The sequence below is a fragment of the Stegodyphus dumicola genome, chromosome 11, assembly GCF_044657685.1.
Source record: "Stegodyphus dumicola isolate Sdum_Otavi_A_Nest chromosome 11, ASM4465768v1".
NCBI lineage: Eukaryota > Metazoa > Arthropoda > Arachnida > Araneae > Eresidae > Stegodyphus > Stegodyphus dumicola.
In genome coordinates, this window is record NC_140778.1 from 111,273,284 (window position 1) to 111,299,616 (window position 26,333).

A 26,333-nucleotide genomic window follows, 5' to 3' on the forward strand; every position below is an offset into this window, starting at 1 on the left:
ACTTTGGTTAATTATTTTGATGATTTGTGTGTAATTGATAAGTATAAAGCTTATTTTGTAGTGGTTAATAGAGGTATCAGTTTTAAACAATAGTAGTTTATAATGAAAAGTACGTGATGGGAATCCAAATTAAAATTTCGCTAGTACATGACCAGCAGAGCCAAATATTGGAAATTCTAAATTAAGGAAATGTTCTTGTTGAAAGTATTATTCTTTACAGGCTGAGCTAGCTGTGGCTAAGTCACTTGAAAAGGCTTAGCAAGATGATTTTGGGCAAATAGTACATTTTTCTCCTTATTAATTCTTAAATCGTGTTATATTTTGAGCCGTTCTGCAGATAGTCGACTAAGAGCTTGTCGTCCGAATTGCTGGAATTAATATAGAGCAAACGTTTATAAAGTGTCTGTGGAATAAATTATTAAACTAATGTATTAAAATTTTGCAAATTTTTTTGAATGGATCAAAAACTTAAATAGATAAAAACGTTCTGTAACTGTAATTTGCGACCCGCTGCAAATTTTAAGTTATGCCCTAAAAATCCTTTAAATAGGAACAAAGGAATTCAAGATAAAAACCACGTGGCAGAACCATTTCCGACCATCTGAAGAATCAGACAAAAATTCGCAGTAAAAATGTTCTTGATTCGAGATCAGGACCTGAAAAAGGCTTTCCTATGCCTAGAAAATATCTTTTAAATTCAGACAATATTTTTAGCACATGTATGTATTTATTAAAAAAATTAAAAGAAATAAATAACATGCTTTCGGTTTACTCCAAGCCCGCAATCCATTTGACAAACCAATCGTACTATTTTCTATATTTCAGAAATTTTCGGTCAAAATATACTTGGAAGTGCAAATTAGTTTTAGATATTACCTTTTTTTTTTCTATTTTTCTCAGCTTTTCGATAGCAAAGTATTCTGTGTATTTTGTAAGGTTTTCGCATTTTTAATTGTATGTTTTGAAATTTCGTTTCTGGTGCAAAAGACTTATTATATGTTCTGGAATTTTTCGTACCCATTCTATGAATATTGCTATGACTGTTAACCTTCATTTTTGTAGTAAGTACTTAGCTCGATAACTGGCCTTCTCCTTCTGGAGATATTTCAAAACTTTCGAGTGGCCTTAAACGTATTTAAAATTCTGAACATCCTTTGCATATTTAATATGTCAATGTGAAGTTATTGTTGACATTCGCGATTCAAGGACTATTTCTCGATTAAGATTAGATGTCGAGTTCGAAGAACCCCGATGCTGCACCGTTATCTGTTGAGCCGTTTTGTAAAACAACCGATTAAGGAATTTTCGCCAGAATTCCTACAATTGATGAAGAAGAAATTTTATGTAATTTATGCGGGAAAATATTATTAAACTTATTCCTTAGACAGTCGATTAAGAGCTTGTCACACGAATTGTGGAATTAATGTACAGCAAACTCTTACACAGTTTTTGGGGAATAAATTATTAAACTAGCGTATTACAATTTTTTTATAAATGGATCGAAAACTGTGGACAAATGGATAAAAGCTTTCTATAATTGTAATTTGGTACACGCTGCAAATTTTAAATTATGCCCTAAAAATCCTTTAAATATGAACAAAAAAACTCAAGAAAAGAACCACGTGGCAGAACCAAGCACGAGGACCGGAGCATTTCCGACCATTTGAGGAATGAGTGAAAAAATTCGGTGTAAATTTTTGATTCGAGAAAAGGACGTGAAAAAAAGCATTCCTTTGCCTAAAAAATAGCATTGAAATTCAGATGTTTGTAAAACATCTACTTATTTCTAAAAATTTTTAAAATAAATAAATAACGTGTTTTGGGATTACTCCATCTTCGACATATATTACGTGCCATAGCTCAAAGAATGACAGAAATTAGGGAAGCCCACATTCCAGTTGACAAGCATTCGTACTATTTTAGATATTTATGAAATTTTCGGTTAAAATTTACCTGGAAGTGCTAACTAGATTTAGACATTACCTATTTTTTTTTCTATTTTTCTCAGTCTTTCGATGGCTAAAAATTCTCTCTATTTTGATGGATTTTGGCATTTTTAACTGAATGTTTTAAAATTTTATTTGTAATATTAATGACTTAGATGTTCCGGAATTTTTCGTACCCGCTATACGAACTGTTAACCTTCATTTTTATCGTAACTAGCTCGATAACTGGCCTTTTTCTCCTTCTGAAGATCTTTTAGAAATTTTGAGCGGCCTTATGCTTATTTAAAATTCTAATCTTTGCATGTTGTATATGTGAATGCGAAGTTATTGTCGAATTTTGAACCAAGGACTGTTTCTCGAGTATATGAAGTGAACCTCTCGAGTATATGGAGTATATGCAGTGACCGAGAATTAGTTTCATAATATATTTATTTATTACTTAATTTATACTTATTGCTTATTATTTACTAATTATATTAATTAATTAAGCATTGTCTCATTAATTTCTAGTTTTTTTTTAAATTTTGGTTCACGGTTTTTTAATGGGTTTTCGACCCTTGATTCGACTGGGGTGCATCTATTCTAATTATATAAAATAGCCCATCGTAGACAAATATGAAATTTTACTGAAGCATTAAGATTTTTCCGAAATGTTGAAAAAATATTTTTATTACAAGAGTATGTGATAAAGGAAGCACTTAGAATAAGCAATGAGGCAGGTGAAGCTGCTGGGATGCAAAAATGTGTCAGTGAGTATAATACGTTTTTATAAAGAAGTGTGAAAGAAGAAAAATTTCTGAGTAACATTAATATTAATAGCATTATGGTGGCGAAGTATGGTACACATTATCTCTATCTGTGTGCTTAAATTTTTATATCTCTGCCGATATTAAATGAATAATAGTAAGCTTAACAAATTTACGCCCCAAACAATTTTTTTTTCATCTTTTCATTTGAAGCTTCAATTTCAGCCCCTTATAATTTACTGTGGTCTATTCAAATAGAAGATACCACCTCACCAAAACTGTTTTCCTATAGCTCAGTATAAGAAAAACATCAATCAAAATGGGTGTAAATTCACTTTTCATAATTGTCTCTTATCCCATTTGTGCAATTGCATTGTCCCGTTTTTTGTTCAGCAGTGATAAGCTCAATGTTGATACGCTATTACAACAAAATTTTCATAATACGCATTTGATTTTATTCTGGATGCAAATAATAGGGTACACATGAGTAGAGTCAGAAATTTTGAAGTCGATTCATTGCCCAGGGACCTGGAAAATCAATTCCATTTTTAATATTCCAGTCGAGGTAATACAATTCTTAAAACATTAATTTACGCAATACTGAGCATAGTATTTTAACAAAATTCAAGACAAATGAAAAATCTTATGCATCTTTGCATTGCAATAACATCTATTTGTCAAAATGAAGAGAGTAAGATTGAACAAATTAAAGTGCAAGTTATAGGTTTTTTGTCAATTCCTTTAGAAAAAATTATTTAGATTTCTTAGACTTTCTTAAATTCTAATGTGTGAAATCGAGCGAGAACAGTGAATGAAATAAAATAAACTGAAATCGTAAATGAAAAAATAATGGGCTATAATTGATCTTTTTATTTATGAGGGCAAGAAGCTACCTTAGTAAAAATTGAATTAATAAGCTTCAAATCATTAACAAATATAAAAAAAGGAGTATATATATGTATTAGGCTTCGCAAGAGTATTAGGCTGGCATCTGCTGTATTACATGTGATGATTGTGAGGAACGTTTTTCAAAACAGAACCTACTTCTTGCACATGAACGCGTAGAACATGGAAAAAATGACGCATCTGAAAAAAGACAACCTTACAAGAATTTCAACCTTTCTGATTGATGTCTTTCTTATACTGAGCGATGGGAAAACAATTTGGTATCTTTTATTTGAATAGACAACAGTACATTAAAATGGTCTGAAATAGAAGCCTCAAATGAAAAATTAATTAAACTGCTACAAATTGTACAACAAATATGCGTCAAGTTTTTGATGATTTAATTATTTAAACAGGTTTGGTCAACTAATTATGAAATTTAAAAAAATAAAAATCGTGAAAAAGAAAACTGGATACAAAATTTTAGTCATTTCAAAGAAAACTCATTTCATTGCACAGTGCCATTTAAATGATAGAATGCCAATAAATGACGAACATTTCGACATTTCCATGTGTATGTCTTCCATTTAATCTCGAAAATTGTGTTAAGTTTCTAACAAATCATAACTTAAATTTTTCCCTTGTTAATTCAACATAACTGCTTTTAAATATTTATTTATACATGAGTTACAGCAACCTTCATATTAGTAAGCTTTTGGCATAAATTAAAAATATGAATCTAAAGGTAATATAGTTGATAATGACATATATTTTTCAAATTTTATTCAGGGGGTCTGCTATAATTGTGCCATGTTTTTATAACAAGAATGATTTTTTTTTCTATTTCTAGGGCAAATTTAACAGCAAATTCCAATCTCTTCAATGTATAGTTTTGCTACTAGCTTAAGTACTCGCTTTAAGCAGAGTGTAAACACTATCTTTAGGGGATGGTGGTAGTTTCTTCAAAATCTGAGGTAGACGTAATTTAGTTTGCTTCTAAATTAAATGTGTAAAATATGACCAAGCTCAAGTAAAATTGTAGAACTAATATAGCACCATGTAACGGTTTTAGTTAGTGCTGATTCTTGCTTTCTTTATCAGTTGCATATTATTCCAGAAAATCACAATCCACTCCGGACCATTTTTTCATTGTTTTTGAAATCATCATGAAAAATTAATAGAGTGTCGACTTAAATTTTGACGAAAGGTTCTGTGCTTTTCTAAAGCGAAAATGAACACGGTACCATCTAAGGGCTGTAGTAAAAACTGCTAGAATGCAGCAATTATGATGTAAACCTAAAATGGAGGATGTGATTTCAATATTTAAAAATATTAATATTAATTTTTTAAAAAAAGGTTATATTTCTTGCTTAACATTTATGACTACCCCTAAGAGCAGGAATGAAACAACGATATACGATATTATGAAACTAAGATCGGTTCCTGCGATTGCAATGTTTTAATATAAGCGCCATGTTTTATGATATGTTAAGTTGACAATCACCTTCCTGTTGTTTTGAAGGTCAAGTGTGTAGAAAAAATTTTGATAAACTTTGAAATTTGTATGAATTATACACACAAACATATAGATGCCCTTCTTTATATATGTGTATATATAGAGAGAGAGGATTTCTGTAAATTCAGCTAGTAATTAATAACTGAAATGATACTGTATTTATTGCTTTCAAATGACCTAGTTTGTTAATGAATAAATGAATTTGAAAGAAAGGTATCTTATGCTTTGTATGGATGAGCCGGCATTGCCACATAAGATCACTGCCGTATTTGAATTTGTTACATGATAACTACGCTGCAATGAATTACTAGTTTGATACTACGTGTTACCGAGCCAGCTTAGAAAAGATTAAATTGTGTAGTCTTTGAATACTAGTCCACATTTTTAGTTTGAATTTGACTTTTCCTGTTTAATTGGATCACCAGAAGCTGTAGTTGATTTTGCAAGCATAAGAATTTGCCTACGCTAAATACAGGGTTGTTTTTACGATTTTGATAAGAACATGCCTTTATGTTCTAAGGTCTTTTTAAATAAGAAGTTTATTTAAACCTTTATCTCACTTTGTAGTTACTTTCAGACATAGCGATAATTTACTTCATGTCCGTCAGGGTTTTGGACTACTTAACATTTATCAGATCAAGTAAAGCCTCATAGGTATATAGTCGAGAGATTGGTAAATTATGACATAAAACAGGCAGGAAGTAATGGGAATATTGGTTTCCATAATAAAAACAATTTTCTAATTGTTAGAAAAGAGACTTAAAGAGAAGGAAATTGATGTCTCGAAAGGTTTTAAGCTTTTAATGTGTAGTTATCTTAATATGTTTTAAGAATCAATGTCATAAATTATATAAATTTTAACCTGTGACATGTTAGTAGATTTTGATTTGATAAATGCATAGTAACTAGAAATATCTAACTTGCTATAATTATTTCTAATTAAATGGTCACCCTTAAAAGTTATCTCTGCATATTGAGATGAATTATTGCCTTTCGTTAATCTTGACCATTGTCACAAGATACAGCACAAAAATTTGAAAATTAATGTCAAATTTAATTATTGGCACCCAATGAGACATAAAATAATACAAAATTAATAACCTCTGTTTATTTTAGTGACTTCTTGGAACCTTAAAATATATTAACTGGGTTACAGGAACGCTACACAAATTTGTGACACTAACTGCTTCAGACGGGCAGAGCACAACTAAATTTCAAAACTTGCCAACCGTGCCTACATCACGCTTTCAGGTTTGTTCTGATCAGCAGGCCTCACTCTAGATAAGCAGCAGCGGTGGCAACAGCCAGTGATCTGTAGTGAATCATGCTGGTTAGGATTTTACTTTTCATTTTAACCTGTGCCCTTTGATATAAAATTTCCCCACTATTTATTAAACCGCTAAACTGAGCAAGTACATGACACAATGAAACATAAAGAAAAAAGAAAAGCTAACTGCTAGTAAAATGTTAACAAAATGTCACTAATGTTCTTTTAAAAATGCCCAACTATTAGAAGGGCAAAATATTTAACACTATACTTGATAAATTTTATAAAGCTGATTTTATACTAATTTTTTTATAATTATGTTTATTAAATTATAATAATAGTTTATTCTACCTGTGAATCTATTTTATTCTTAGGATGGTATCACAAAAGTAAAATTCAGGCATAGCTATATCTTTAATTGAAATTATTCAATTCCAATTTGTTGTTGGTTTCTTAAATTTTTTCATTAAAGGTCCTTAAAAGTACTTAAATTTCCATGTGCAGAAGTCTGTAGATTTTGATTAATTTTGTTTTTATTTTATAGTTTTCCCACAATGTATGCTTCAATGTATGAGAATTATACACCTCCTGAATTTATTCCTTCATTCTCGATTGCAGAACAGAGGATTACTGTAAGTAGTTATTTGTATTTGTTTTGCTTATATGTCTCCATATATGTTTATTTTTATTAATGGGTCAAATATATGAAACATATAAAGTAACTGCTTCCAGAAATCAATTATTTTGTTAAACGGACACCATTTCTTTCTTTTAAAAATAAAATCTGGGACATGACACTGCTACTCATTTTAGGTTAGTTATTATTAAGTGTTGTGACATTAGAAACAGTACTTGACAGAGCATTTTTATTTAATACATTTTAATTCTAGCTTTCGAAAGGATGAATTCTATAGAACAAGGAGAAAGCATTTTCATCCACTGTAATTTATTTGAGCTACAAACGTATATTTCGGTGTTCGTAATGTATTGTAAGCATACCGAACTGGTGATAGCTTGATAAAATTTATTTTTCCAAAAGAAATATTTTACGGTTCTTGAACTTTTCACAAAAGTACTCGTAGAACTCTTCTTACTATGATAAAGCACAATCACTAGTTATCACTTCAAATCACTAAGAACGTTAAACACAACGGAATACAGGGCATCTAAAGAGCGAAGCTTGCACAGAGATTCTGATTTTTTTCTCCTGTGTTTAGTCATCTTTCTTAAATTGTTTTCCTTTGGTAATTTCTGCCGGCTGGGTTCTCCAATTTAGTTTTCATCCAGCTCTAAAAATACTTTCAATGTGTTTATTGGTTTGATTATAAGTGACATACTTTCAATATATTCCTTTCATTGTGTAGTTATGTTTACATAGGTAATGGTCTCATTTCGATAGTAGATATGCCAACTATGTATAGTATTCTTTATCAGTTACAAACTGCGACATGTCTTTAGTGCAACAGGAATTAGTTTTTACTTTTAGATAGTGCACATTGATCTGCACGACGAAAGGAAGATATTGAAAGCATGTCACTTATACTCTTCCTATAAACAACATGCTGCCAGTTTATCGTACCCGTATCTTAACAGTAAAATGCAAAACGTAAACACGAACTAAACTATTTGAAAGAAATATTTAAATTTTTCGTAGACAATTATACAGGATTTCTCACGATATCGAACAGCTGGGATATTATAAATTCAAATAATAGTGATAAATGCAACAAAATCAGTGAAATGAATACTACTAAGTCATAAGCATGGTACGTAGTTCACTGAAAGTTTTTTAAAAATGCCAAAAACTGGTATTGGAAAACAGACATTGCCTATTATAAGGCACTAGGATATATATGTGTGCAATGTTCTAACTTCACGAAGATTCATCTCGATCTGAAAAAGTTATTCCTGCAACTGTGTCAGTTGATTTTACGTAACAGTAAACTTTTTTTAGTTTTCCATATTTGTGGCTTCCGTATCTTTGCCCGTTCTCAGTGCTTTATTTACGTTCCTTTTAATAATTACCTAGTGGGACCGTTCTTACGTTACACAAACAGAAGTCTTTTGTAGGATAATCTGAGATCTCTTTTGTAATATAGCATAACCAACAGATTTCTAATGCACAAGAACATAAATATCAAGTAATTTATTACAACAGAGATGTGAAGAAATACTCATGGCTCGGAAATTTTTTAAAATTAATAAATAAATAAAAAGTGGCTTGTATTTGAGTAACATGTGGAAAAACTACAAACATATCTATGCAACCTGCCAATTCTGCTACCACGAATGAAAGCTCGGGGAAAAATTAACCAATGAATATTAGAGCTATCTGCTTAAGAATTAGGGATGCCTTCATGAAGTGCCTTAAAGGAAAAATGGCTCTTAGTGTCTTATAGAAATAAATCTCATATTTATCCTTTAGAATTAGAAATGAGATGAACTCTTTATATACAAAGAAATAGTCCTCAGATAATATTAAAATGATTATTAACGGAACCTTAGTCAGTACCTTAGTCTTTACAACCTCTCCTAAATTCAAAAAATTCTTATAAATGCTGTTAGTGCAGAAAGTTTTATAAACTAAAATTGATTAAGAGCAACATGAACAAATGTACATTGAATGGACTTGTTATGCTTTCTGTTAAAAGTGGAAATTTCTGACAAATATGTTGGCCTTGTTGGTGGGGTCGGGGAGAGGATCCAGAAGGATTTACATAGCTTTCATCTATCTGTCTATCTCTAGATATATGCCTAATAATTTATAAGAAACATTAAAAAATAATATTCTGTTTACTGGATATATATTTTAAATATATATGTAGAATAGGATTTTTAATATCTGTACTTTAGATTTAGGCAAAGATATGAACGGTCTGCTCAAACGAGATTGGGATTTATTAAATTAAAGTATACTAGTCTATATTCCCTGACTAAATGATGCTTTCATGGTTGGCTTTCTGACCTAAATTGGCTTGTACTCACGTTACGCAAGGGAGAAATCTATGAAAACGTGCATGCAGCCAGTTTGGTCACTGAGATCTGAACTTGGACTGAAGCATCAGTGCTCAGGTGTCTTATCTGCTGGGCTGTGAAGGAGAAAATATGCCTTCATGGATACTTCAAGGATATGGCTTTGTTTATGTTATACATGGGAAAACCCATGGAAGCATCCATGCAATGAATTTGTTCGCCAGAATATGGAGTTTGTTCAGATATCAATGTTCAGCAGTCTTACCCACGAGATTCCATAGTAGGTCATATACATTAGTGGTTAATCACATTTACACAATATATAAATGTGATGATTTCATCACTTTTATACACTTACATCACATTTATACATTTACATAACATTAAATGGACTTGCCCTGTATTCTTACTTTTCCACTATAGTTTCTCTCTTTAGATTTTTCGCGTTACGTGCAGAGAAAATTACAATTTACATATACCGTGTTTACTCCCGTGATAGTCGCACTTTTTCATTGTGAAAGTCTTGGTGCTACTCTTATGAGGGAAAAATTACTACAAAATGTAATTCGCTTTTGAAGATTTTTCCTGCTTCATAACGGGGGTTCGACTCTTACAAGAAAGCGACTAGTGTGCGAGTAAATATGGTAATTCCACTAAAATCATCTATCTATGTGCAAAATTCATACCAGCATGTTTTGCCTTGTATATTTTTCATTGTTCAATTGTTTTTTTGGTTTCTCTTCTAGATGACTTGGAAAATGCATTCAAGAAAAAAGGGTGAAGGAACAGGCTCTCCAGCTATTAATCAGAACCTAGGCCCGCCAACTTCTGTTTATGTTAAGGTAACAATTATATATATAGATATATTTTATTTCTAAAATAATTTTTCTGTTGATATGCTGAAAGATATAAAAGAGAATATCTCATAGCTAAGCATTTATAACATTCAAAAAGTTAATAATATTTACAAAAGCAGATGAAATTCGCTATTTTCTCTTAAATTATGCATTTCCCCCCCCCTATGCATTTATTATTATATCATGCAGTGAAAAACTATGGCTTTCATTATATTTTTTGCATCTGCATATTAAGTAGGAGAATTCTGTTAAGCCCTGTTTCCATTCGTGCGTTGCGTCATTGGGAGAAGCGCATATTGCGTTGGATTTGCACTTACGGAAGTTTGGTGGTGAGTTGCATTTATTGCCACCAGTTGTCTCTGTATTTAATTTACTGGATTCAGACTCTTAAGGTACTTAAATTCGATTTTATTGGAAATTTTCATTTCTACTTATGAACTGGGAATGTAAAGCACATTAGCAATTTTTAGATAACCAAGTTTATAATGCACATTATGAACATCTCTATTGCTAAGATAAATTCTTGAAACACTGCCATAAATGAATCCTTATGTTATGAGTAATGAAATTTACTAGAGGTTCATAAATGCATTTAAAACTAGGATATGTTACTTTAGTGTCTTAGATTCTATTATTACAAGCAAATAAAAAAAATTTCAAATTGTAGGAAATCGAATTAAATTAGCATAACGAGTAAATTCTATGCCAGTGGCAATAATACACAGGGTTAGAAGTATTTTTCTTAAATTAATCTATGTTAATGTTAATAATATTATTAAGAAATGTATATTTTTAATCACTCAGTTTATTACATGCAATCCATGATTGTAATTTAAAAGTTAAATTAAATTATCATAACGAATAAATTTTGTACCAGTGGTGATAACTGGTCATATAATTACTGGTTATATAATTGCGTGGATTTCATTGTTCAGTTGGTCCGTGTTTATCTTTTCGGTCACTATGCCGCACTACCAACCATGCCCTCAATTTCATTTATAAACAGTTTAATTACGAATTATAATTTAAAATTTCAACTTATTTAATTGAGACAAAATAAATAAAGACACAATTTGTTGTTTGACTTCTGAATTATTATTTAATTGAATTTCAATCAATGAAAATTCGGATTTACTAAATTAAACGTAAACAATTTTTTTTAAGAAATTTGTTTTAATTTTTGATAAAAAATTCTTATATTTTTTTATATGGTGCATAATTGCATATATGCCATTGTTCTGCGTTTATCCTCTAGATGGAGAGAGCCCCTGTCTACTTTCTCCTGCCAGTGTTTCCAGTACATACCGCAAGGAATCCACGAACTTCGGCAAATCGTCCGCAGCACCCACCAGCTAGTGCATATCAAGTGCAGGTAAGAATGAAATTTATATTTCTTGCATACGCTTATGATTTAATGTTGAGTAAATATATAGATACTGAAAGCTTATCCCTAAACAAAATGTATGCAAGTCTGCAATAAATCAGACTTGATAGAATTTAATGTTATTAACAGAGAGCGTTATTCCACACAACGTTTGTTTAGTTAGATTATATTTCGTATGGTCTTCTTTATCACAAAATATACATCGTTGACAAAGCTGAAGCAGTTGGAACTTTCGGTTGTTCTCTTTCATCGTACAGTTTACGCAGTGCTTTAACATTTGAAATGTTCCCCTCTGGTTCAAGTGATGACAACATCTTGTTTTTCAAAATGTTCTTTCGGTATTTCTATTGCGGAATCATAATTCTGGTCACTTAAAGCGAAACCGGAAATGGCAGCTAGAGCATTATCGCTAAGTAAAAATTTTAGGTACGCAAATATTTCAGTTTATTGATGATTGCGAATTGTATTTTCGAACTGGTTGCAAAAGTCCGACCATTTACACGAATCTACGTAATAAGTTCCGATTTGCAGACATGGTAACTTCACTGCTTTCGATTCATCTGGAAGTGCAACATTAGCCTTTATTTTCTGATGAACTGTTCTAGAAGATTCCGAATTCTTTTTCAGAAATTGTTGCATTCTTCCTCTCCATATAACAGTTTTATCCTGGTATTCTTGACTCAGCATAACTTCATTTACAATCTCCTCCGAAGTTACTTTCGTTTCGATTTCTGAATGATTTTTTCAATTAACTGTTTATAAAAATCCCCGGTTGTTCCAATTTTTTCCTTAGCGGAACATTATTTGCTAAATTCGTTTCGACTTTGGCAATCAGTTCATAGTTAATTGATCCGATCATTACAACCGATCGTTTCTTTTTCAAATTTTCAAGAACACCCTCCATTTTCAAAATATTTACTCTGTCGATTTTTCTGGTTCGTAAAAATCCCGGTATGAAGGCACCATAAACAAAATATATGCAAGTTAATTTAGAAGTCGAACAACAAAAAAATCAGTGTTATATTTTAAAATTTTCACAGGACTAGTTTCGATGGTTTTACCCAACCATCATCCTCAGCTGCAATCCATTTGAGCTTTTGCAGCTGAGGATGATGGTTCGCTAAAACCGTTGAAACTAGTTCTGTGAAACTTTGAAAATATAACGCTGACTTTTGATTTTTGTAGTTTGACCTTCTAAATTAATATTTGTTCGGCGTGTTATTGTATCTTAATATATGTAAGTCTCTAATAAATCAGACTGGATCGAATTTAAAGTAATAAACAGAGAGCGTTATTCCACACAAGGTATATTGACGAACACCATAGACGAAATTATGACATCACAGTTTCGTTTTACTAACAAACACTACCGGCATCTATTGCCAATTTGAGGAAACATAATCACAAACTTATATTTAACAATCCACAGCTAGTGTGAGGCATTTGGCGTCCCGGTGGCATATAAGCAAAATGTACACTGCTAGGACAACGGCTTGAATTTGGCCAATTACAGTCCAGATGAGGGTTTCATTAACTCCGCCCACATGAGTGACGTCATATTTCTGACGTTTGTTTACATTCTACTGTTCAGAGTTACGAAGTGCGTTTTTTGAATGTACATTTAGTTTTCCGGAGTAAAAGTGTATATATATGCGTATATATCTGTATATAACCGATTTAATGTTTGTTTCGGAATATTAAGGATTATTCTACTGTTCCAATACAAAATTAGGTCTAGTCAGATAGAAGTTACTGATGGCTGGAAGATGCATGTAAAGTGTGGTTTACAAATTATTCAGCATATTGATAATCAGAAACTTTTAAGTGATAATGACTTAAATCATCTACTATATAAAATGTACCTGCGGGAATTAAACCAAGTGAAGTTAATGTTAAGTTAGTGAATCCAAGTGCTATTTTGTGTCAGTAATTAATGCAGTAAATATTTTGAATCAAAATGCCACCAGTAACTATTGCAATGAATTGACATAGTGTGTGTCAAGAAATCCTTAAAATACATTTCACATATATCTATCTGAACATTTACAACATTAATTGTGCTTTGATTAAGAAATCAATATGCTTTCTTAGAAATAAACTTCATTTCATTATTAGAATGTAAAGAGTATAAAAGATGAAAAAGTGTGTCCACTCTAATGAACATATTGGAGTGTAATTTAGCTGTGAAACTACTGAAGTTAAATGATGAACATGTTATTTAATAACTGAATATATTTAAGATATGCTCTGATATTTGAAGACTGTTGGATATGCTTATCTATGAAGATTAAATCACTATTAACTGACAAATTATGGTTCTGGTAAAGCATATATCATATTTGGAATCGTAGAAAGGAAGTTCATTGTTTTTCTGAAATGTAAAGAAAATAATACTGAATAACTGTAAGTGCTTAGTGTAATAGACCTACTAAAATCTAATTTAGCTATAAAACTGCAAATGCTAAATGATGCTGAACAAAATTTAGTAAGATATACTACCAGTAATGATATTTCAAGACTATCGAAAATGCCTAACAATGAGGTATCATTACCTGTTCTAAGGTGTAACGCTGAATTGAATAAGTATACTTTTATTTCCAGGAAACATACCTTCAAGTGAATTGCTTGAATTAATCAAATTCAATTTAAAAAAATCACTATTAACTGACATTATAGTTCTGATAAAGCATATATAATATTTGGAATTTTCATTGTTCAGTATGCATTCTTAGAAAGGAAGTTCATTGTTTTGTTGAAATGTTAAGAAAATAATAGTGAATAACTGTAAGTGCTTAGTGTAATAGACCTACTGAAATCTAATTTAGTTATAAATCTGCAAATGCTAAATAATGCTGAACATAATTTAACAAGAACTGAATTTAGAAAGATATGTTATGCTATTTCAAGAGTATCGAAAATGTCTAACAATGAGGTATCATTACGTGTTCTAAGGTGTAATGTTGAATTGATTCCAATAAGTATACTTTTATTTCCTGGAAACATACCTTCAAGTGAATTGTGTGAATGTGTGTTTACAGTTCTTTACATCTAGTTAAATACAGTGAAACTTACATAAGCCAAAACTGAATGGATTAAAAAAAATAACTTAAAGTTGTATTTCAAATTTCACATTTTGTCGTATTAAAGACTGATTACCTGGGTTTCCACTGATGGTTGGACTTGATAAAATATGTCTTGAACAGGCAAATTTTTTTTTTTTTTTCTTTTGAGAAAAAGCATTTAATATTGATTTTCTTACATTAGTATGTATTTTTAACTGTGAAGTTTGTTCATTTAAAAATTGTAATGACATGCAGATTATTATATTTTCATTTATTTCCAATTTCATTAAAAGTATTTTTTTACAATTTATTGCCTGATTTTATACATTACATGTATGAGTAATAAATAATTATTGTAAATATGCTATGTAACTTATATTGTGATCTTGATATTGAAACAACTTATATATTATATATGTACGAGTCATGCATTAACTCATGGCAATTGAAATTGAATTGTTAGTAAGAAATTAATGATAATAAGATGCATTGATGTATCTAATAAGATGTATTATTGATGACAGTACATAAAATTAATTAAAACTGTAAGATATATGGTTAAAAGGTACTATTTTATTTTCGGAACCAGATTTTGTATGGATGGATGGATGTATTCATGTTACGTGTGTGCATGCACACACACTTATACACACGTGCATAGGCCCACCAGTGGCAGAGTGGTAAAATCTTTGAACACTGAATTCGAATCCAGGCAAATTCTTTGGCTTCATGCGCGTTTTCGTGGTTTTCTCCATTTGTAAAGTGTATACCAGCCAGTTTCCTTTAGAAAGTCCTCCACAAAGGCATCCTTTCCCACAGGCAGATAGACCTAGTGTTCTTTGCCATACTAAACTAAAATGAAACCCAAACCACTCATGGATACATACATTACATGTCTGAATCCTGTCCCGATAACAGAAAAGTACCGGTTATAATTGGGCTTTTAAAGATTGTGAAAAGAGTTTTGAATTAAAATCCAGACTATAATTTCATTATCTTGTAATAAATACATTGGACTTAAGATTGTACTGTAACTATTTAATATGAGTTCCACTAAGCTGTCAATAATGCTTTACATTAAGTACTGAAATCAAGATCAGAATGTTATGAATTAGTATTATTGTTCGCATAAGTGCTTCACATTTAGAAGTCCATTCTATTATCAATAATTTAATATCCATTCTTAACCCCTTAACTGCCGCGGGCGTATATATACGCCTTGCTCAGCCGATGCGTTAACTGCCCCAGATGCGCCCAGATGCGCAGCCGATGCGTTAACTTTGCGAATAATTTTAGGTGTAGCAGCGCAAAGCAAATGATAGCAGTTTGGAAGGACGTATATATACGCCTGGGGCAGTTAACGCATCGGCTGAGCAAGGCGTATATATACGCCCGCGGCAGTTAAGGGGTTAATAAATAAGAACAATATGATACTAATTATTACATTTATTCATTTACAAGTTCTATGAATTGCAATAATTTCCTTTTCCAATATCTTCTTTTACAAAATACTTTCAGTCTATATTTCCTTTTTTAAATGTTAATTCTCTTCATCATAAGTAAAATATATGCACACATTATTGATGAAAAATTATTTAATTAAAATGTTCAAAGTTTATGTTACAAAAAACAAACATATTGACGTCTATAACACATTTATTAAAACTTATTTATTTACTACACTGAAATAATCAAATTCTCAGATTAATAGATAAAGTTTGAAAAGCAGGGGGTCTAAGAAATCGTGTAACATTTATTTTACATAAGAATGACTGTATATATGTTACGGTGAAACACCGAAATTTGGAAAATGTTGACATTCACCGGTGAATGTCAACATTCACAATAGTCGCTTGGTGTATGTCCGAAATATTTTGCAAATACTCTTATTTCTGACTTACACCGGTAAATGTCGACATTCACCATGTGCCAATGGCGAATGTTGAACATATAAGAATATTATATTTTCTTCCGTAATTCAGTCTCGTAAAAACGCACTTGAGACTTAAAATAAGATCTTAAAACACAGTACATTCAAAATGAGAAAGGAAAATAATAGAAGTTAAAAACTTTATAAATTATGTGATTCCAATCTTATTTATTGCAACAACATAAACTATTATTACCCTTTGAATTGCACAAGAGGTCCTTGCTTTTACAACTGCATTTATTTATGGAACACTTCCTTTTGCAATGACAGCATGTACATATACTCCTCTCTTTTTGACCTACACCAGAGCATATCTGTGATTGTCGACATACACCGGTAAGTGTCTGAAAGTACAAGAATGTAGTGCAATATTCGATCTTTCACCAACGCATTTGGTGAATGTTGACATTTTTATCTTTTATTCAGACATTTCATGCTAACCTGTTTTTATTACATTCGAGTTTTAAAACTAAGTATTTTTAATGATTTTTCTACTACTGTTTCAAAATTCTGATTTTTATGCCAGTAAGAAATGATTTTCTTCGAGTATACAGAATTAAATTATTTATTTCTGGATTAGTCATCGAGTAATTTAAAATATAATACTTAGTACTATCACAAAATTTAAGAACTCCAACTTTTAACATGCTGCTTTTTATCACATAAAAAAAATTAACCATAATGTAAACTTGTAATATTGAAAAATTTCTCTCTTAAGTAAAATTATTGCCACTACATAATTTCAGCGCGAACTAAATATTAAAGTATATAAAATAATGCAGTGTATTGCCTGTAAAATTAATGATACTTACAGATTAACACAACCACCTTAGCTCAATTTGGATTTAACACATGAAAATGTAAAAATTATTCATTGGGTGCAAGTTGATGGTTTTCACTTTTCTTAAATAGATACCCAAATTATTGATATCTATCATAAGTTGGCTAAGATTATCAAATTATGAAAAGAAAACATACTTTAGAATTTGAAATATAAATTTTAATTATTAAATTAGGAAATAAAGCACGTTCATCTCCAAATCTTTCTGTAATTGGTTTGCCCTATTCTTTTCCCCAAGCGGTTGGTTTTTGCTTGGAAAAAAAAATTAAATAATTCCTGAGACTCGGCATTACACAAACTTCAGCAGCATCGGCTATCTACCAAATGCATTTCCTTTTTCTTTCTTTTAGAAATTTTGTATTCCTGTAGAGTTTCCACTGTAGTTTTTTCCATTGTTGATAAATTCGAAAGAGCATATTTTAAAATTAAGGCAAAAAATATCACAATTTGTTCATAAAAAATGTTGAAACTTGAAATACAACACAAAGAATGTATACAAAAATGGCAACATTGTTCTATTAAAGGATTGTTATGAGCATGGTTGCTAGAGTTTGGCACATTTTAAAAATTTGACGAGTTCTACTGAGGTGGTTGCAAGTAATAAATTAATTGCATTGTAATATGTGCACTTTTACTGTTAAGAATATAAAATTTTTGCTTATAATAAATATCTGAATATGCTAATTATTTATTTGCCCTCTTATGTAATTTTGATAAATTAGACACTATTCATTTTACATCATTTCAGACTAATTTTAAATTTAGTTTCAGTGTGAATTTCTTTTCTTTTCTGCTTTCTTATGTTTAAATTGACGTCATGTAAAGCAACATAAAAAATAAAACTATTAAAAAATATATGAAAAGCAAACAAATGAACAGATATGAAAATTTATCAGTTCAGTTTCATAGATATTCCGTACAATAAATACCTAAGTTAATTAATAGGTGAAACTAATGAAACGTACAACTTCACATACAGGATCTATCAGAAAAATACATAGAAACTTTAATAGATGATATCTATATATTGGTTTCTAAGTTGAATTATCTTTATAATATGTAGTATGATATTTCCTTAACATGTTCGTACTCTCGCATATATGTAATACATGACAGTGAATCAAAATGGATTTGGAGGACTCTGAGGGATGTTGTGTAGTACAAAAAATCGGTTAGGCTAGAGGCCCTTCATCAAAAAATTATGGCAGAATGTGCAGCAGTCGCCTCAGACACATCAACTAAACATTATTCAAATAGCTGCTCAGTATTGTGCTATAACTCTAGCTGTTAATGGCTACCGCTGTGACTGAGCAATCTAAGTAACTGTACAGGTACATATTCATAAATATTTTTATTAAACCTAGCATAGCCTCTGATATGTATGATTTAATTAAAATTAAGTTCAATACTAAAGCACAAGAATTTTTGGCTAATCTTTGGAATATGGTAACAGGTAGTTTGGCGACATTTTGGTAAGGTGATAAATGTTACTAGCTAGGACTTTAGCAGTGTACATGGATAACGTCAAGAGTGTGCGCAATGCCATTTTTGTGTAATTCTGGGATGTTTTTTTAAGTGAAAATAGGTCGACATGTACATGGATACCGTGTATGTGCAATTCGTAAAAACGCGGCAAGCGATTCTGCACTTTTTCCCAATTTCGCACCTAATCTTCGTCATGATTAAGCACTTTTGTTCCATAAAAGTTCTAGCATAAGCGTAATTCAGCTAGCAGATTGTTGGAAAAAAATGTTGAGTAAAAAAAAAAAAAAAAAAAAAAAAAAAAAACATTTACTTTGTGAAAACAAAATGGCGTCCCAAAAAAAAAAAAAAAAAAAAAAAAAAAAAACTAGCAGGTTGCTGTAGCAGAGTTGGTCGCCAAATTTTCACCAAGTTACCATAATCCGAAGATTAACCGAATTTTCTTTTATTATTAAAGTGTGTGCATTTTTCTGATAGGCCGTTTATAAATATAGATGAATTTTAGTTTAATAGAACCGAGGCCAGACCACCAGCACCTGAGTGGTAAAGTCACTGAATACTAGATATTTAGCCCAGGGTTCCAATTTTGCCGAATGCATGGGTGCTTTCATGGTTTTCCTCAAGTGTAATGTGTTTAAGAGCCAATTTCCCTTTGAAAGTCTTCCATACAAGCATCCCTCCTGTTAAGCAGATAGCACTCGAGTGCTTTGCATAATTAAATAAACCAAACCAAACCGAGGGCGAAAAAATCACTAAATCAAGGGCACTAAATCATGCTACTTGGCCGGTCAAAGGGATAATGTAAGAACCTAAAACAGTATTAAAATTAATACACTGCAATTTTGTGGATGCCAATTGCCTCATATTTAGCCTCTAATTAGCATCTATGTTCCCCAAAGCCTTTTATCATTTGAGCAAAGGATCTTTCGTCAAACTTGTGACTATCATACATTTTTCTGTAAACTTTAATTTAAAACTGTGTAACTTCACGTTCCCTTAAGTCAAGGATGAATATTCCATAACATGTGAAGAAAACATATATTTTTTTTCTCATATGTCGAACCTTTTTCAGTATTATACTCAAATATAAGACTTCATACTATATTTAAAGTTTATATATATATATCAATAAACTAGAGCCTGATCTTTACATTAAAAAAAAATCACATCACAGGAAACGAAATTTGAAATTAACACTACATGATATTCAAATTTATATAATTTTAATTTCAGCTTCAACATTATTCATTTCCTAGATTAAATCTTAACATGGACTATTTAGATATGTTATGCCCTACACTTCCTTCCCTACAAAAAAAGGGGCCCACCAGCGTCAAGTGGTTAAGTCGCTACTGGTAGTTCGGTCTGAGGTTCGAATCCCGCGAACAGGCTGGCTGCATGGATGTTTTAATGGTTTTCCCCATGTGTAATGTGTATACAAGCCAGTTTCCCTTAGAAAGTCCTCCATGAAGGCATCCCTCTGCTTAGGCAGATAGCCCTCAAGCTATAAATTGCTATAAATCGCATAAACCAAATCAAACCCTGAAAAAAGTTAGGAACAGATTATCATTTTAACACAATAAACTTTTTCTTTGTGATCACTTCTGAAACACTACTGCTCCTCAATATACAAATTCTGGTACTGAACATCTTCTTTTTGAAATGACAAGATTTACACAAAATTAAAATCATGTAGAACTGCTGGTGGTCATCGTAGAGGGTTCACTGTATTTATTAAAGGTCAGAAATTTATTCAACTATTTCTAAAAATGCAAATTAATCAATAAAATCTGGTATTAAGTACTTTGTAAGCATAATTAATAACAACTTCCAAGTTTGATTTAGTATGTATGATTACAGTTTATTACATTAACAAATGTCATTTGCTTGACAGATATGAAGAATTTCTTTTGAGGAGCTGTTTTTCTTGGAGGGTTGGTTTAGTTTGTTTGATTATGGAAAGCATACAAGGTCTATGTGGGAGGGATGTCTTTGTGGAGGATTTTCTAAGGGAAAACTCTCATATTCATGTTACGCATGTGGAAAACCAGGTAAGTGCTCATGTAGCCAGCCTGTCCAACTGAAATCAAACTCAGATCAAACTATCAGCGTTCCAGTCACTTTACCACTCAGCCGCTGTTGGGCTGTGTGGGGAGGGCCATGAAGGTTAGGTTATTTAATTACGGGAAAGCCTCGAAGGCTAACTGCCAAAGGGGAGGGATGCCTTCGTGGAGGACTTTCTAAGGAAAACTGGCTCGTATACATGTTACACATGGGGAAAACCACGAAAACGCCCATGCTGCCAGCCCACTCACGGGATTCAAACCTCGGACCGAACTACCAATTTTCAGCGACTTTACCGCTTGTGCTGTTGGGCTTGAGGGCCATGAAGGAAAATAATTACATGCACTGAAAACTGAATTTTAAACTAAATGTATAAAGAAAGCAATGGAAATTCACTTATCAACAGTAGTTCTTATTAAATTAAAATACTGCTTAAAATAAATTTATAACGCTATTGAATGAAAATTTTCTGTTAACATATATCAGACATGTGTAAGGAGTAACAGATTAAGTTTTTCTAATATTATTAAGTAATTTTCTTAAAGGAATTAAAAAATAAAAACAAACAAAAGCTTCTTTAGAGAAATTATTCTACTATTAAAAATCATATACTACTGGAATTAACATCTCACTTTATTGAAAATTAAATAAATGCATTTTAATTGATAAATCAAGTTGTGCAGAAATATTAAATATGAATACATTAATCTTAATTATTTAAAAAAGCTGAATGTGAAGATGGGAAAAATTAAGAGAAAAAACCTTCGTAGACTATTTGCTAGGAAATCTAACATTCTGAAAAATGAATACACACATACACACACACACTCACTCATATTTATATGCATAAAACACACACATATTGATAGATATAATTCACATATGATTAATTATATATTGAAAATATATGTATGTGAGCATGCGTGTGTATACACACTCACGCATATAGTGAGAAATTTTGTAATGTTTGAGACATAAATTTATATTCTTTCTGGAACAGTAAGGAAATAATACTTTAAAGAAAATTTAAAAAATAGTGTCACTAGAACAAATTTACGTTGCAAAGTAAAAATGTTTTTCATTCAAACAACGCACTTCGTAACGCCGAATAACAGAATGTAAACAACCGTCAGAAAAGTCAGAAAAGTGACGTCACTCATGTGGGCGGAGTTAATGGTGACCCTTATCTGGATTGTCATTGGCCAAACTTAAGCTGTTGTCCTAGCAGTGTACATTTTGCTTATATGCGTCCCGGTGCAGTCTATACGGGTCCTAGTCCTAAATTCTAAAAAATTTTCGTGCTATTACCTTCCCTAAATTTAATACAAATCAGGCTTTTTTCATACATATTTTTAATGGCTAACTCTTTTTGAGATTGTTCATCTGAAGTCTTCAGTTTTTTTTTTTTTTTTCCTTATGCTTGAGAAATACTTGTCCTTTTCAGAGGTAACCAATTCTGCATGCAATTTTACATGCTTTTCTTTAGCAATATAAAATATTAACTTTGAAATACATTTTTTTTTTTTTTTTTATTTAGTCTGGAACAACATCCACACGTGTGACTGAAGTAGAAGGCTGAGGAACAAGCTTTTCTCAAGAAGGTAATATTACGATTTTATGAAATCTCAGAAGTAAAAATGTCTAATGAGGACACATGACTTCCTCATACGTCCTATTAAATTATACATATTTGTTGCTGCACTTCATTTAAACTTATTTCCACGATTTATTCTAGCGTAACTACACGATCTCTCATGACTTGAAAATGAGGGAGGCGATTCTTATCTCTCAGTGGCAAACCATCAGGAATAATTAAAATTATGACTGTGACATTATTAAAATTTAAGCTAGTTGTTATAAGAAATGTGCTAGGATAATTGGGCTTCCAAACATGTTTCGAGCTCCCTTATTGGCTAAAGATTTTAATAAAATTTTTATTGAAGTTAGGGTTTTTAGCTGTTTGGAAATAAAGTTTAATTTTAAGATAGAATTAGATTTGGAATTCGTCTATTAGATATTATTTTGTTCTTGTCAGAAAGAGGTTTTGGGGTTTGTCCGTTTTGTGGCTAGCATTATTATGCTGGAAATTAATAGATTTGGTGAAGTTTGGTTTTTAGAAATTTTGGAGGCCCATCGGTTTTTAAAAGTAAGTCAGAGAATCTGCATTGCATAAGAACACTTCATACTGAGATACTTTCAAATGTTTCTGATTTTTGTTTATAGTTTGCGCTATAATTAAACTTTCCAATGAACTAAAATAAAACGTTCCAATGAGTTTACATTCAGTTGTTCATTACGTGTTTTTCTTTTCTTCTTCTATTATCTTCTCATGTCATGAATCACATTTTTAATGAAATTAAACCTGCAACTTAAACATATTTCTAACGTTAAAGAAATAAGAATTACAAGTTTTATAGATAGAATTTATATTTTTAAATCATTCGTATAGTGCTCTGACATGTTCTCAGATTTTGCTGCCAGTTTTGACATAGTCATAGATGAATTTCAAAGCTTGTCTTTATGTCTGTAAAATTTGTTGATGACTTACACATTTTTTACTTAATTTTCCTCCGTGGTGTGGATGTGTCACTGAGGCTTTACTTCTTCTAAACATTTTACTTAGCATTGAAGTAAATAGCTATGTGAAGCTGGCGATGGTTTTGGTGACAAATTTTTGTCCCAAAAAAATAAAATTATCATCATTGTTCCTGTGTATATTCAATCCATAATGAACTGATACGCATGTAGCAATATGCTTGGGAAGTGCGACTGGTTTAGATTGTAATATATTAGCTTGCACAATGAGAATTTTTATTTTGTCAGGAAAGTTTTAGCCTCATTTTTTTTTTTTTTTTTTAATTTATAGATGGCCATTCAAAAAGGAGGTATCATCAGAGGCAGAAAAAAAAAGTAACATGGGACTCTTTTTCAATAGAAGTTGAATGTAGTGAAGATGAAGAAAGTAGTGATGATGAAGAAGCTATTGAAAGAAAAAAAAGTCCAGCATGTTTGTTAATGACTATGAGAGCATGTATTAAGAAAACAATTATCGAAGAATAAATCTTTCTCGAAAGATGTGAAGTCTTCACCTTTGATTCATGGAAGCCGTTGTTCACATTCAGAATTTGCAATTCCGATTCAAGCAAATCAAAGAACATGCTGTAATTAATTAAGAAATTTACTTCAAACCTGGTTTAATAAATATTTAATTTTTTAACAATTCTTTTTTGTTACTACGTGACAACTAAACAACAAAAGTTTTACAAAATCGAAAATTGAAATCGATAATAAAACTAATTCCAAATTTTAAATTTGGGCTTCCAGTTGCCCATATTCACAGTAGCATTACGTCATTCAAAATTTTATGGCTCTAGGTACTGTTGTTTTATCACAATGCGAGAAACATACATACATTTACACAGATTCTTCATTATTTAATTTCTTCAAATATAATACAGAGGGATAATATTTGGTGGCAGCAGTTTGAAAAGTGAAACGGATTTTCAGTGTGATTCGACCCAAAACGAAGACAATAGTCCCTCAGGGACCGTTTGAACTAAGAATTTAACAGTAAATTTAAGTAATCTTTTTGATGTGGGGACCCACTAATATTTAAGAAAATTTTGTGAGACCTCATAAGTACTGCGCAGATCCGGCACATGCGTGAGTGAAACTGTCAGTTTCTTCACTTGCAATATGCTATTGCAGTTTTAGGTCATTAATTTTTAAAGTAAAGTGAGCGTTTCTATTATAAGAAAGTTCGTTGAAACGCTTTCGTTTTTTCTTTGTCTGCATTGTCTTATCTTTATCTATTTTCAGATACATTAAGTAAAAATAATTTGTATTTGTAAAATTATTATAAGAAGTTAAAAAAATATCATTGTCCTGACCCACAGTTTAAGAAACTTAAATCAAAGTAATAAATATAATAAGAATAAAGAATCAATCAAAGTAAAGTAATTAAAAACATATACATGTACGTGTAACTTTGTTATTATATTTACGCGGACTTATACGATTGAAGTATCCCACGTATAAGTCCAACAAAGGGAGGTGAAAAGGGAATGCTGGTCACACTGCTTTTTTTAATTCTACAAAATTATAAGGATTATAAAATATATGTAAATTTTCTCCTGCACAGAAAATGATTTATGAGTAATTTAACAATTCAGAAAATTTTGCATATAATGAATTTGGTATGGAGAGTTATAGCCTAAATTTTATTTCAACGAAAGAGGTGAAAGTACCGTATTCTATTATGATTAGGAAAGCGTGTGTATGCTATCACAAATGCTGTTTTAATAGTGAATTTAAACATTCTTTCAAATAATTTAGTTAAATTTTGACAACTTCGATTTTACATAAATTAATTTCATTCATTGTTCATTTTTAGTCATAATAATTATTATTCGTGAAAGTTTACAGAATGTCTATTCAGTTTCAGGAAGGCTATTTTAGATTTCCAGAAAATGTGTGCCCTATTTAAGTGCTCCGCAACCTTTTCTCACCTGCGGCGCACAAAAAATCTTTCTAGAATTTCGTGGCACACCAAAGGGTTCCGAGTTATCAAGGAAGTGCCGAAAAAATTCAAATGCTGACACACTTACAATCACACACACAACACAACAGTGAAATATATAAAAACATTTAAAATAGATATTATTAAGGAAAAAAAATTGTCATTGTGTATTAAATACATGATAAAAAATTGCAAAATGTCAAATACATGTATTTGATTGCGGCATACCTATATCCTACTCATGGCACACCAGTGTGCCGCGGCACACCGGTTGCGGAGCACTGCTCTATTTAACTGGGCTTTTGTCATGCAGTTTTCTAACTGGCCACTGCCTAATCAGGCAGGAAACCATTGCGTTCCTTTTCTTTTGCCTCCCAGCTGAGTGAAAAAGAGGGGAAAACCTTGCTTAAGCTTTAACTGCTGTGAGTGGTCTAATAAGAAACCGCTGAAGTTTTCGAACCGCCGTTTCGACCTCTAAAAATGGAGAATGATTCCTTTCCTCCCTCCTACCATCCCAAACCCCTCCCACAAGGTCACATATCTAGTTTCACACTTTTTTATGGTTTCAGTTATCATGATTTTTTTTTTTTTTTTTTTTTTTTTTTTTTTTTTTTTTTTTTTACCTTTTAAGTAGTCTGGGCGACCGCTCACAGTAGATGCGTAGCAGTTTCAGTGGACCATAGACGTTATTTATCAGATGCTTGGTTTTCCTAAAAGTCATATGGCTTCAAACTTTACAAGAAAACATCCCTTATATCTCACTTAAAAAGAAATTGAATATTTTGTCAACAATCTGTCTGTAAAATTAATATATTGGCCTCTTGAGTTTTAGTTTAATTTACATCACCAGAATTACGTGAG

At 31.3% G+C, this 26,333-nt stretch overlaps 1 long non-coding RNA gene across 1 annotated transcript; it reads left to right on the top strand.

Moving 5' to 3' along the window:
* The first annotated feature begins 11,443 nt into the window (after window positions 1–11,443).
* On the top strand, window positions 11,444–24,167 carry LOC146994246 (uncharacterized). The gene is made up of 3 exons (XR_015043855.1): window positions 11,444–11,562; window positions 22,491–22,554; window positions 23,820–24,167. It is a non-coding gene; the product is annotated as an uncharacterized LOC146994246 (long non-coding RNA).
* The last annotated feature ends 2,166 nt before the right edge of the window (window positions 24,168–26,333 follow it).